General features: G+C 33.7%; 1 pseudogene; it reads left to right on the top strand.

Annotated features, from left to right (window-relative positions):
- The first annotated feature begins 6,337 nt into the window (after positions 1-6,337).
- Positions 6,338-6,919, top strand: LOC125921617 (tRNA N(3)-methylcytidine methyltransferase METTL2B-like; annotated as a pseudogene).
- Positions 6,920-9,825: the final 2,906 nt, after the last annotated feature.

Below are 9,825 nucleotides of genomic sequence, written 5' to 3'. Positions count from 1 at the left end.
AATGTTCTTTTTTTTCTTTGCGATTGTTGATATATTACAAAAATCAAAATTGTTTTCCATCCTTTTAAGTGTGTATAATTGTAATTATAAAACCTAGCTTTTATAACCCTAACTTTATAAAGGAAGAGAAAAAGTTAAGAAGAGGCTAAAAATTTTCCAAGAGTATATCTAACATGCCAGACAGTATGGTGTCAGATTCAGAACTCAATGAATTTTTGTCCTCTGTAATGCTAAAATATCTACCTTGTTACACTGAGAAATTTAAAAACCAGAAGGTAATTCTGAGCACATTTCTCCAGCTTGCTCTGTACACTATAAAATGAGCAGAGATCTAAAAAGGCAATTGATGGTTATAAGAATTGGAGGAGGAACCCAGAATTATTTACCTTGTTTTTTTTTCTTTTGATCTGTATTATACTCATGCACGTTTTTCTACCATAAACATACATGAGTTGTATGAATAATAATAAACAATGTCCTCAAAGGAAGTCTTCTTTCTCATTTCACCTCATCTAAGAAAAGGTGTATCTCTCTCTCTCTCTCGTGTATATGTGCTTATATGTGTATATATATGCATGTATATGTGTGTGTATTCCCATACACACACATATATGTGCATATTTATGTACTTGTATTACATATTCAAGTTCATATACACACATACTTATGTTACAGACATATGTGTAATATATATTTATGTATTAGACTTATTTTCAGAGATTTTCAGACATAAGTGATTGGTCACTGAAACTGAGAATAAGAAGTGCGTGTGTGAATGTGTGCATGTTTACAGTATTTTTATCTATTTCATCCTCAATCACTATATTACTCTCCATCCCTATTCTTCTTAAAATGTTCATTTGGTTATCTACAAGGTCTTTATTTGTGGGCTCAACAAAGAAAACTCCAGTTAAATGTTTCCATTAAGCAATGTTCATAGCCTTTGATTTCATCTATATAATCTCTAGTACATATCACATAACAAAGTTATCTGTCTCATTTTTATGATGACAATTACATATTCTTTACTTAAAGGTGTGTTATGAAATTAATCTATTTACTCAAAATGATTTTATTTGTAATTTGACAAAACACTTATAAAGTGTATAGAATAAGGTAGAATAATACTATTTATATAATGGTAGCCTGAAAAATAAAAACACAGGATTAATGTGCAACTGGTTAAGTGATGATCCACAGTTACATTAGATAGAAATACGAATACAGCAATAATTTAAGACACTGGTGTAGGAAAAGGCAGTCAAATGGCACAAATGAAGAATTCAGAAATATTCTCACATATATCATATCACTGACATAAGAACAGTGAGGAAAATATGAGTGGGTTAATAAATCATATAGGTTTAATTGGTTGTGTATCTTGGTAAGCATATTCACAGACATTGAAGTGAAACAAAAATTACATCGTTAGTTCATTACATGCACAGCACACACAGACACACATACACAGTCTTGAGCTAATTAATAAATAAGTAAATGTGAAAATAAAAATACCAAATAAATTGATAAACAATCTATGGTATCTGTGGGTATACTTTTAAAACATAGTGCAAATAATACAAACCTTAAATTACATTAACATGCAGTAAATATTTGAAAGACAAAACAAACAAGAAAATTATGTAATACATATCAGAGAAATGTTTCATTTTTCTAATACAAATAAAAGTAAAATGAAAGTAAATTATCAGCTTCATATTTAAAATAATCAAATTAGGGGCGCCTGGGTGGCTCAGTTGGTTAAGCATCTGGCTTCGGCTCAGGTTGTGATCTCACGGTTTGTGAGTTTGAGCCCTGCATTGGGCTCTGTGCTGACAGCTCAGAGCCTGGAGCCTGCTTGGAATTCTGTGTCTCCCTCTGTCTCTGCCCCTCCCCTGCTCACGCTCTCTCTCTCTCTCTCTCTCTCTCTCAAAAATAAATAAACATTAAAAAAATTCACAAAAATCAAATTAGTGGAATTAACAACAGCAACAAAAACTAAGCATGCCCAATATATGATGTCCAGTAACTAAATAAATACAAATAAAAATAACAATTATGTACTTTTTGTCCCTATTATGTTGATAAAAATAAAAAGACTCAAAATACTCTGTGTGAATGAGAGTGACAACTCACACACTCTCTTGGAGAAAGATCCATCTTGTTTTCAAGAGTAGAGCTTGATAGTGGCTATAATATCAAAATGTGGAGTTGATATACCCTTATGTATATTGATTCTTCTTATTGGATTTATAACAAGGAGATAATCAGAAAAGTGTGAACAGGTTTATGCATAGAAATGTTTCATTAGAGTATCACTTTAGTGCTTCAAAAATTGAAACAACCCAAATGTCAACAGTCCAGGGCAGTGAAACAATCATGATGATGACAGTAATAAGATGACTAGGTAATATTCATTCAGCATTTATTATGAACCGGGCACTATTTCAAATGTTTTTTTTTCATTTATTGTCTCATTTAATCCTCTCATAACAATCACATGAGATGTGCAGCCACTAAATTCTCTTTCTCTGAATATGTGTGTGTGTGTGTGTGTGTGTGTGTGTGTGTGTGTGTAGTGTATAGATTTATACATATAGTGTGTATATATGTATACATTACATATATATCCTGTGTGTGTATATATATGTATATACATATATATGTATATATAGACCATGATATATGTTGTTTAGAGAAAATAGTTACAGAAAAAATATGTTAGAGTTTGATTAAATTTATACAAATTGGTATGTCCATGAATGTTGATATTTTCATGGATATTGACCAAAATATTAATGTCAGCTCTTTCTAAGTGTTACAATGTAATGTTATATTCTTATTTTTTTTTCAATATATGAAATTTATTGTCAAATTGGTTTCCATACAACACCCAGTGCTCATCCCAAAAGGTGCCCTCCTCAATACCCATCACCCACCCTCCCCTCCCTTGTTATATTCTTATTGAAAATACTTTTTTCTAAAAATATTATGTCACAATTATAGCTATTCTAAGTTACTAATTATTTTTTTCACAACTTCCAGGTGTTGCCTTAATCTTTGTTGAAATTTTATTGTTTTAATATTGTCTCTTATGCTCATTTTTATATTAATATGCTATGATATTTTATTAATCTGGATAAAAATTAGAGTTCCAATCTTACTTTTTGACATGGTAACTTTTCTTTATACTCAAGTATAATTTAATATAAGAACACTTAAAAATCAATATTTCATACAAGAAATGATTTTCAAACAATAAAGATTATAAATAAGAAAGTTAGTGCATGTGCCTGATTATTATTCAGCATCATTTCAGGAAGAGTTATTAAATAATATAAAGAAGGAATATTGGGACTCAGCCAAGCCATTGTTGCAATATCCACTGCTAACTCCTCTCACTTTTCTTTTTACTTTTACTTCTTATAGAAGCAATTTAGATTAGAGATAAATTCAATATAACTTTTTCCAAAAATAACAGCATAGCAGAAAATATGATATAATTGTATGTATTTTAAACATCTGATTGTTTGAATTTTCACAGAACTGGAGTGTATTTATCATCATCACTACATGAGAGTACAATTAATTAGAATAATTTAGTTTTTTTTAAGCAGTATGATCTTGGAGAAATCGGTATACTTTAGTTGGGATACATCTGAGTTGACCTCAACTCTGAAATTATTTTTGTGTGATTCTATTTCTTGGCCTTTTATTTCATAAATAAAATTGAAAAAAAAACTTGTAAGGAGGTGATTCTTCAAGAAACTTTCTGGTTAGACATATAAATATTCTATTTATATAATAAAAACATATTTATATATTATACGCATTGATTACACTGATAAAATCCATCAAAATAAGAAGCCTATGGCCAGAGTGCCCTCACCACTGCAAGCACCAAGGAGTCAGAGTCAAGCTAAATGATTCCTTAACTGACATGTCTGGTGCTGGCCTCAATTCCAAGCTCAAGTTGGCCATTCCTACATTTACCTTGACCTTCTGGCCATTTCATTTAACACTGAACTACACTTTTCTCCCATAAACTAGCTTCTCCTTTGACCTTCTTGTCCTGTTATTCCATATCCCTATTTATCCAGTGTCAATAGTTGTTTTCAATGTTTTCCTGTCTCCTCACATCCAGTCTGTTACCACGCTCTGTGCAGTCTGCACTTGTATCTTTCATTTATATCTGTTTTTGTTTTTTGTTTTTTGTTTTTTTTCATTTGTACTGTTCACACCACAGTGTAGGCACTCATGAATTCCTGGAATACAAACAGAGTCCTCTAATGGGTCTCCCCTCCTCTGCTTTTTTTTTTTTTTTTTTTTTTTGCATCTTTTTTGAGCACATGAGCATCATATTGATGTTCCAGACATGTACTTTGATCATAGCACTTCCCAGTTACTTCCAAGGCAAGTCACTGACTTTGAAATAAAATCCAAATCATTCAGCTAGCATCCAATACCTTCTTTTCTTTCCAGCCTTTTCATTGATCTCTGTGGTCAGCTTTAGCAAATCTGATGTATTTTCATTGCTCCAAAGGCACCTGTTGGTTTTCTCTCTCCTCATGTTTGTTCTTGCCATTTTTCTCTTCATGAATGCCATCTATCCCTAACACCATCTACAGAAATCCTATAATACCCACCCCAGATGCCAATTCATTTTTTATTTCTTCCTGATACCTTCAGCTCATGTACCATTGTTTGAATCATTCTTTTTGATATTTGGAGCTTTCTGTATGGTATGTAAAGCATTATATACTTTAGCTATCTTGCAGAATCTCAGAAAGTAAAACTGTTTCATGGATGTGTATTGATATCCCCCAGTATCTGTCAGTGCTATGCATCACTGTCAATGAAAAATTCTGAGGAATTATTCCAGCCAAAAAAATCAAGAGAAAAAAAAAAGATACATTATCTACTAAATTTGAAGGAAACGTTTTATGCATATATTATTTATATATAAATATATAATTAATTTATATAAATAATATACCAGTATATACCATAAATATTTATATATAATGTATATATGTAATTAACACATACACCAGTTTAATAAGGTATTATTTGTACAAAATGTTTCCACAAAAATAGTAAAAACAAATTATAAAAAGCCATTACAGGTAGTATCTACAATTGACTAAGTAAACTAGCCATGAATCTGTTTTCTTTTCTTTTCTTTTCTTTTCTTTTCTTTTCTTTTCTTTTCTTTTTTAAGTTTTATTAAGTGTTTTTATTTACTTTTGAGACAGAGAGAGACAGAGCATGAGCAGGGGAGGGGCAGAGAGAGAGGGGGAGACACAAAATCTGAAGTGGGCTCCAGGCTCTGAGTTGTCATCACAGAGCTGGACACGGAGCTCAAACTCATGGAGTGTGAGATCATGACCTTGGCTGAAGTCGGACGCTTAACTGACTAAGCCACCCAGGTGCCCTGACTTTATTTATTTTTTAAATGTTTATTTCTTTTTGAGAGAGAGAGAGAGAGAGAGAGAGAGAGCGAGCAAGTGGGGAAGGGGCAGAGAGAGAGGGAGACACAGAAATTGAAGCAGGCTCCAGGCTCTGAGCTGTCAGCACAGAGCCCAATGTGGGGCTCAAACCCATGAACTGTAAGATCATGATCTGACCCGAAGTGGGACACTTAACCGACTGAGCCACCCAAGTGCCCCGAATCTGTTTATTTTAAAAATGAGTATCATTGATTACTTCTTTGAGAACATCGTATAAGAAAATATCCGGGGTGCCTGGGTGGCTCAGTGGGCTGTGTGTCAGATTCTTGATTTCTGCTCAGGTCATGATTTCACCGTTTGTGGGATAGAACCCCACATCAGGCTATGTGCTGATAGAGTCGAACCTGCCTGAGATTCTCTCTCTCTCCCTCTTCCCCTCCCTCCCTCTCTCTCTCTCTTTCTCTAAAATTAAAAAAAAAAAAGAGAGAGCGAGAAGAAAAAGAAAATGGCATATAATATGAAGCTATAGATGTTGGCATCATTTTTAGTTTTTATTCAAAATTGAAATAATTTTTATTTTGTTTTATCATGGCTCTATTACATGTCACATAGAAAACACCAGGGAAAAAAAGCATAAGTAAGAAAATGAATTTATCTTTATATCCTTGCTCTGTAATACCAGCTTTCAGAGATAATTGTTATGAATTTTGGTGATTATCCTTCTAAATATCTACTGTTATTTAAAATGCATATGATCATATCATAGCCACTTTTAAATATTTTTTAACATATCCATATGCTATGAGCACATTTCCATGTGAATATAAATTGTTAAAAATAATTGTATACATATCCGGCTCCAGTGACATGGTTGGTTCCTGTATTGAATGAGCAGGCTGCACTCTGGTAAAAGGAGGCAGCAGGTTGGGACCTGGTTCCTGAGCATTCTGCTTTGAATCTTCGACCATTAATAATGTCTGGGACAATGTGGAGGGGTCAGAAGAATAGACCAAAGCGGTGGAGAGGAAAGTCTGGGAGAACGGTACCCAGTGGGTGTGTCAGGAGGAGCAAGTTGATTACCAATCCAATGCCCACAAATATGGGAATGACTTCTACAAAATCCACTAAAACGGGTTTTTCGAGGATAGACATTGGCTTTTTACTGAATTCCCAGAGCTAGCACCTAGCCCAAACCAAAACCACTCGAAAGATTTGCTCTCAGAGAACAAGAGAAGTGAAGTAGCTGAATGTAGGAGCAGTGAGGATGGACCTGCTTTAAAATAAAAGAACACTAGTGTTCTTCACATAGCCTTGGATGTAAAACGCAAATGCCTCCTGGGGAAGAAAACATAACTCAGAAACTCAGTCACCTGGAAATCTGTGCTGATGAGTTCCCTGGATCCTCCACCACCTACCCAGCACTCGAGCAGTTGTTCCAGACAAGATGCAGAAGGCTATCAACAGGCTGAACAGGCTTCTGAAGCATGGAGAGTGATGCTTCTGCAAGATTATGGCCGCTAAGACATGGCTTAGCTTCGGTTTACAAAAAGGTCAGTGTCTCTGTGAAAATTTCTGTGAGAGGTGATGGTACTATAGTTTACTTCACACAAGGTGGGCCGGATGCACTTATCACTACTGCTGGACTGGAAAAGTCTCAGAATCTGGTGGATAGCAGATTGCAGCTGAACTGAGGAAATCACAATGTACTGAGTTTGGATTTAGTGCAAATATCGCAAGCCTCTTCTGTCTGGTGCTGGCTGAGAGGCACCCGCCCCTGACATGATATAAGCTCTTTGGGGCTTTTTTAAAAAGAACAATCACAAATGGTGTCTTGTTGATGTAGGAATGTTCAAAAATTGAGACTTAAACCTTGAATGGAAAAATTGCTTTTTATCAAGCTTCTAATAATTGTGCTTCATATTTGTGAAGCCCTTTGAAAGATACTTTCCTCAAGTTTTTTTCTTACTTTCAGATCTCAAAGAGTCTTTCTTGCCATTTTGTAATTTATCATAACTGAAATGTTCATGGAAATCATAAATTTAAAAAGTATCTGGAATTTATTTCCATGTGAAAGTATTATATTTGATAAAGTGTAATTTGATTGTGAGTTGCATTAAATTATTATGGAGGTCCAATACCTGGGCTAGGCAGTCGATGCATACAAAGGTGAGTAAAGGTCTTGTTCAGTGAGAAGCATGTCAAGAAGAATCATCTTTCTTTGCATGTTTTCCTGACTCAAAAACACTGCTTTAAAGAATATCAAAATATGTCCTTGTTACATATTTATTTGGTCATGGTCTCCACAACCTTAGCTCTGTGGAATCTTAAGCACAGTTCCCCCTTTAAGTAACCTCCTTCTTAACAATTAAAAGGATCTTCACTCTTAGTAAAATAAATAAATGGTAAGTAAGTAAGTAAATAAATAAATAAATAAAATTGTATACCATACCACTCTATCTCAATATAAAAATATGTTTAAATATTTAAAGTTCACTTTTTTATACCTTTATATAATCTCTATACATCAACTATTAGCCAAAAAAAAAAAAAAAAAAAAAAAAAAAGAGAGAGAGAAGATGTCTTCTGGAGGAAAATTAAGTTGTTTCAGTGTATATCTGATATGTGCTTGAATCATGTGTATGCCAGGGATATATGAGAGAGTCAGAACCCTGACTCAGAAGGAAACCCCATTCTCTAAAATTTATCATTTCTCTATTGAGTGGTCAGATAGAGAACACTTTGATGTTAAGAGATACTTTAAGATAAAACCGTATCTGTTTTTACTCCTATAAAAAAACCTCCTATTCTTAGCAGAAAAAAATAATGTGGAACTCAAAGAACATGCCCATTTAGTATTCATCTTGAATCTTCTTAAATCCTACAGCAAGGTTGTACAAATCATTATTTCTTGAATGTTTATATTTAAATACATAAATGAAAATACATTAAAGTGAATGGATTTTAAAGAAATGGACTAATCTAGAAATGGAAACAAAATTTGCATGTGTAATTGCTAATGTTCATTAACACTTCACTGTGACAATCCATTGCCTCTGAGGTTCAGGGGAAGCTGCCAGGGAGTTGTCATTGCATTTGTTATCAGTAACTATGTATATTTATACTAAGTACTTTTCAAATGCTCATAACAAAGCAATGTAGCCAATTTTCTTCATTTTAGAAGCAGAAAATTAATTTATTCTAATTATCAACTTCCTATGTTAGTGGTATAAAAGATAAAAGAATAATAATTAAATTGGGTTAGTATTTAGTGAGCACAATGAGACAATTGAAGAGGAATTAGTTTCTGTGCAGGATGAGAGACTTGGGGAAAATTACTGTGGAACACAAATTTGAAATATTATAAATCAATTTAAAGGACATTTGATTAGTTTGTCAAGAGGTTTAGAAAGCATGGTAGAGAACCCAAAAATATGAATGGGATCAAGCTTATGTATGTGTGAGTCATACCAGCTATATGTAAAAATTACTAAGTTTATTCATGGCTAAAATAACCTTTGAAAATTAAACAAAACGTATATAAAAATCTCCGTGTAAAGACTAGGACCAAAACTGTGACTCCAACAGAATTTTAATTCTTTTTGTATGCTCTTCCCTGTTTTTCTTCAGTATTTCTAACTCTTTCAAAGATTTTACATTCCACTGCTGTTTTCCAACATATTGTGAAATGTTTTTGAAATCTGTCACGGACTTCAGATTTATTTTTATCCAGCAAAATTCAATTTGTTTCAAGCTGCATTTAGTATTAAGAGCTATAATCATAGATTTGTAAAATTCTGTTGTGTGCTTTAGAGTTACCAGAATGCCAAGTTTAAATTACACTTGATATCTTTAATCTTGAGTATGAAAAGGTATATCAGTCAGAGTCCAGTCAAGAGTCAGAAATCATATCAGGAACCTGAGGAGAATAATTTCTATATAAAGAATTATCAACTAGTAACAGGGAATTAACTATTAAGAGGCATAGAGAACTCTAAACAGAGGAATAGAAGTGGGGAGCAGCCACTGTCTCTAGGGTTTAGGGAGAATAGTAGAGAAAGAAGTAAACTTGAAAGAAAGAGGGTCTCTCTAGACACACACACAAACACACACACTCTGCTGGAGAGGGTGGGTCCCTGGTTCACCAGGTGGGAGAGAGTTTTGGAAAGGTTTAACAAGCGAGGAACCCCAGGGTGAGGTGCTGCTGAAAGTCTCTGGGAAGCACCCAGTGAGATTTGCTGGGAAGCCACCAGCTGAATTTCACGATGTAGGAAAAAACAGGAAAGGAATAGAACCAGAAGAGAAGGCCCTTCCTTTTTTTTTCTTTTTCTTTTTTTTTAATGTTTATTTTTGAGAGAGAATGCATAAGCAGGGGTGG

This window comes from Panthera uncia, chromosome C2, assembly GCF_023721935.1.
Source record: "Panthera uncia isolate 11264 chromosome C2, Puncia_PCG_1.0, whole genome shotgun sequence".
NCBI classification, from domain to species: domain Eukaryota; kingdom Metazoa; phylum Chordata; class Mammalia; order Carnivora; family Felidae; genus Panthera; species Panthera uncia.
Note: the sequence above shows the minus strand (reverse complement) of the source record. Positions and strands in the feature narration are given on the sequence as shown.